General features: G+C 41.0%; 1 pseudogene; it reads left to right on the top strand.

Annotated features, from left to right (window-relative positions):
- Positions 1-1,212: 1,212 nt before the first annotated feature.
- Positions 1,213-2,396, top strand: LOC123134692 (calcium-transporting ATPase 1, endoplasmic reticulum-type-like; annotated as a pseudogene).
- Positions 2,397-5,398: the final 3,002 nt, after the last annotated feature.

Consider the following 5,398-nt stretch of genomic DNA (forward strand, 5'->3'; position numbering starts at 1 on the left):
TGCCATGCTAATTACTTTATCATTCAATTCTTGAGGGTTCGCAGCTTTTATTTCACCCCTAGATTCAATCAGTCGTCCATTGGCATTTCATTTGTGTGAAATAGTTTTCATGCACCTATATGTTTTTCAACATCTCAACATATAGAAGAGACCTGATAGGAACTATCCATGTGCCTCCACATGCTTTGTATTGCATAATTTCATTAGCTTCTATAGATGGTCTCGTGCATAAAACACTACCGCACCAACAACTGAGTAGTTGTATTGGTTTCTCCTCAAGTACCATAATGCAATCTTGTCTTCGATTGTAAACCCTGGTTTGGTATTTTTAGTTGCACATTTCAGTGAGAGAAAGAAAAAATAGTGTCAAAGTAGAATGCACATCGTTGTGGCATGGTAGATTCTGTCGTACGACAAAATTTGGTCAGATGGTCCTTTTAGGTTCTCTCATATTTTCTATAGATAGTTGGGTTCTCGGATACAAATATAATTTCAGTAATCCGATGATTTTGGTCAATCCCAGATTTAATTGTTTACATAGCATTGGACATTTAGTTCAGTTAAAAATATCATGCCAAGTGGCTTCCTTTATTTATGTCCAAATTAAAAATGATATGCAAATAGAGTTGTGCAAGAAATAATTTTTAAATTTGTTTTTGTCCATTCTCTCAGCTCACAATGATTTCACTCCTTTTTAGGACTCCAATAGGATTTGCATATACAAATGATAATATGCATTTATATTGAACTCATCGCTGCTCTGAACTCATATCTAAATGGATCACAAATACTAGACTGAATGGACTATTGCAGAATTAACAGAAAACCAGGGACCACCATCACCCTACTAGCGTGCCTGAATCATTCATCATGTTGCACTTTAGAGTCTTCATGGTCTTCTGCTTTAAAATCACTTCTTCCACTCGTTTTCCAGACAAAAACTATTGATTTCTCAAAAGTCTTGTTGTTTCTCTTCCAACCTTTGTACTTCAGAAACCTATGAATTGTATTGATTGGCAGCCCTTGTCCCCTCATCTGTTACTGCTTTCATGCTAACCAGATAACACTGTTTGAACAGCAAAACAAGATTATTTTTCTGTTTAGATTGTAGAACATTACTGGGAGGTTCTAAGAAAAGAGTGATATTTGCAAAACCATGCTTTATTCAGCTTAATATTTTTGGACCAATCTAATCTTTATTTTTAGGTTGCCAAAGAGGCTTCTGACATGGTACTAGCTGACGACAATTTCAGTACCATAGTTGCCGCAGTTGGTGAAGGAAGATCTATTTACAGTAACATGAAACCTTTCATAAGGTTTGTGCACTGAGAGCCTTTTTCTCACTTCTCATTGACAGTTTTGTGGTTGCCTGCGTATTTGTGCTTGTTCTATATGGCTTGCTAAAAATGATGTTCCTGAATCGAGAATGATTGTGTGATTGTGTCTGCTTTCATACTTCACATCCAGTTGGTGGAAAACCTTCTATTCCTTGAGTATTCTGAAGGCCCTTGCTTCACTGCTGCAGATATATACATGATTTCCTCAAACATTGGTGAAGTTGCTTCAATCTTCCTTACCTCTGCTTTGAGTATTCCTGAGGGGTTGATACCTATTCAATTTATATGGGTAAATCTCGTCACCGATGGCCCCTCTGCAACTGCTTTGGGTTTCAATCCGTCTGACAAGGACATCATGAAGAAACCACCAAGGAGGAGCGACGACTCATTGATTACTCCCTGGATTTTGTTCTGTACCTGGTAAATGATCACCACATATCTGTTTGATCTGTTTTAGGCATCTCTGCCTTTCTTCTCGAGATTACAATTCTCACCAATCACATAACTTGCAGGTCATTGGCCTTTACATGGGGGTTACAACCGTTTGGTCATCTGGTACACCCACAGATCTTTCATGGGCATTGATCTCACTGGAGATGGCCACACTTGTCAGTTATCATAGCCCTCGAACTGCGGCCAGTGCTCTAGCTGGGACAACTTCACAGCTGCGCCCTTCATTGCTCGTGCTAGAACTTTCACCTTCGACGACAACCCCTGTGACCACTTCCAGGCCTGCAAAGTGAAGGCAACGACGCTCTCACTGTCCATGCTCGTGGCGATCGAGATGTTCAACTCGCTCAACGCCCTCTCAGGGGACACGAGCCTGCTAAGGATGCCTTCGTGGGTCAACCCGTGGCTGCTCCTGGCCATGTCGGTGTCATTCGGGCTGCACTTCATCATCCTCTATGTGTCGTTGCTCGCGCAGGTGTTTGGCATCGTGCCACTCAGCCTTAAAGAGTGGCTCCTGGTGCTCCTTGTCGCGCTCCCGGTCAGGGCACGAGGATCTGTTCACCGCCGTGGATAGGCCGCTCCAGTTCGCGTAGACTGCCACCGTCCTGGAGGTACACCACCTGCCAGCAACATGCTAGATCTCGCTTGGCTTTTTCTTTCTCTTGATCTATTTGTTTTTGAGCTTTGCGTTCTATGGGCTTTGGACTCACATCTCGCAGGCACCTGAAGGCAGCCGGAAGGAGGCAAGCGGCAGCCTCACCGCTGACACACTCGCCATTGACGCCCGAGGCGACGACCGGATCCTGGCCGTCCCCTCCCCTTCCCGTCAGATCCGTCAAGGTCCAGAGGACGACGGCGACCATCTCTGGTAGCCGGTAGGTCCCATCTGAGGGAGGAGGGCTGGGGGCTGGAGGGATGGAGAAGCTCTCATCGGCGGCAGCTTTCACGAAGGGGCGGTGTGTACGACACCTGTGACCACGCCTGCAGCATCTGTCTTGAGGCCTTCTGTGACAGTGAGTCCTGCACGGTAGATACCTTTGTCTTGCGGATATAATGGTGATTGGCGATGGAAATCTTTCGATTCAGTGGTAGACGTGTCTGAAGTTGAATCTGTTCTATTTTTTTGTTTTGAATTGTCACAGGTTACAAGTTGCAAGCATGATTTGCATCTCCAGTGCATCCTTGAGTGGTGAGGACCATGCTTTCTTGCCTTTGCAATTTTACCAAAAGTTCGGTAACCATTCGACAAGGTGAGATCTCCTAATCTCCCCCCTACTGTTTTCTCTTTAGGCTGATGTGATCTTACTCTGTTTGTGTGAGTGGGAGTGGTGTTACTTTGCAACCATGAATAGTGAAGTACATGGCTTCATGTCTTGGATAGTTTTCACTTTAGATTTAGATGGCATTGGTTGTGTGAGATAATGTTGTCACTTGGTGGTTTTGATAGGATAGTGCCTCATCCTATAGGACATGCTTAGACCATCTGAATATTTTTTTCCGGACAACACACTTGCACCATGATTTATAAGATTTTCTTTATCTCACATGTTGGCATGAGGGATTCACTATCTTCAGTGAGGCCAATCATTTTCCCTAAATGGTGGTGTTACATAAAAATTTACATGTACTGCATCACACTATAGTGTCTTTTTTTAGCCTTGTAGGTATATTAGATAAGTATATCTAAGAAATGGTCAATGTTTTATGATGATTGGTTCGTGTTGTGGAGCTACTGGGAATGATCATACGAACCAAGTCAACCATAATTTTTTTTTGTTCTGGTTCGGATACTAAAGGTTGTTTATATATGAAAAGAAAATATGCTTCCAGAAATATATACACCAACTGCAGTCCTCCACACACAAACATGTTACCAGGATTCCATTCAACCAAATTCTAAATGATAAAATATTATATAGGTATTTAAATTCAAAATCTTGTTGGTAGCTTACCAAGCTGACCGCTTGATTAAATTCAAGTGGAAAAAAGTTTGCATCATTTCGTGCCGATTTTATTGTTAACACCAATTACGTACTCCCTCTGTTCCTTTATGTAAGGTGTATTATTTTTGGCACGGTGACCAAGGCATGGAATTATAGACATGTTAGGACTAAATTACCCTTGGCAAATTTGTTGATTAGTGGTAAGTAAATCAATTAGTCCAGGAATATAAGAGATGCATGCAATTGATAGAGAGATACTTTCCTTCTTTTGCTAAAGGAGGGATACAGACAATCAGAAGAGGGATACTTTTCATTTTTCTGGAGGGCTAACAAGGGAATTATGAGGAATTAGAAGAAATGCACCTTACATTCTGGAATTTTACCAAAAAACAAATACACCTTATATAAAGGAACGGGGGGAGTAATAAACTATCTGTGAATAAGATAGTGGTAAGAGATGCAGTAGAGCCTGAATAATTTGGTATCTTTGCACCTTTAGTACTCCTATTACTAAATGGCTCCACACAAGCGAAACTAGCTGAAACTACACATGCTGAGAAGACAAACTCAAGTAGAAGAGCAACATGGATATGCAATTTTACATTCTCTACCCCCTCGGTGAAGAAATATAAGAGCATTTAGATCACTAAAGTAGTGATCTAAACGCTCTTATATTTCTTTATGGTAGGAGTAACATCTATTTGTTCTAAGCATTTTGCTAAATGACTGCATGGAATTAATTGCAATATTTTTTTAGGCATATCGGCTTTTGTGGGTAAAAGGATCCACGTATCGGTTGACGTTGGGGATCATCTGTCTGTATACCAACTATCTCATGATTTATTTTACCGCTGACTACCATGACATGGTCTAAAGACTAAACTTCGAGGATTTTGTAGAATTGGCTTGTGTTAAGCATTTGTACTGTGATTTTAACCTGCTAATTTGGTTCATACTGAGATATTAATACCATGCAACATTTAGTTCTCTGTTTGTACTTAACCATAACTATTATATGTGTTATGCTTCCTCCTGCTTTTCTTTCGAGAAGTATTGTTTTCATTTTAATTAGGGCCTTTAAGATACGATTCTGTAATTGTTCATGTTCATACCATATACTAATATGTGATGTTGTTTTATATCTGTACTGTATTTTAAACTTGCTATAGCTGGAACGGAACTGAAACAGATGGAATGTTCCTTCTTCACTTTATTCTTATCCATGCTAAGCCTTACCTACTTGACAAAAACGTTGGGACCGACACCCTCATGCCAAGGCGCGATCTCGATCTAGTACTTATTATTGAAGTCACAATGGGATGGCTCTCTTCGCGAAGATCAAGATGGATATGAAGATGGTCTAAAATGGAGCCCGGATGCAAAAGTTATGACAAGTTCAAAGATGCTCATGTTGACACCAGATTAAAGAATGGATTGAAACCCAATTAAAATGGCCTCAACTGGAAAAAGTTTCAACATGAAAGTTGTGCGTATCGTTGAAACGGATAATTCTGATACAAAAATCATCTCAATCTGAGAACATATGCAAAAGTTAGATCCATTTGAATACGGCTTTGTCACGAGGCAAAACTGGCTCGCCCCATCAGACACGGTGTCTGATGGGTAGCGCGAGCGATTCAGCCCTGAACATGTCCTCGTATCAAAAAA

This window comes from Triticum aestivum, chromosome 6B, assembly GCF_018294505.1.
Source record: "Triticum aestivum cultivar Chinese Spring chromosome 6B, IWGSC CS RefSeq v2.1, whole genome shotgun sequence".
Lineage (NCBI taxonomy): Eukaryota > Viridiplantae > Streptophyta > Magnoliopsida > Poales > Poaceae > Triticum > Triticum aestivum.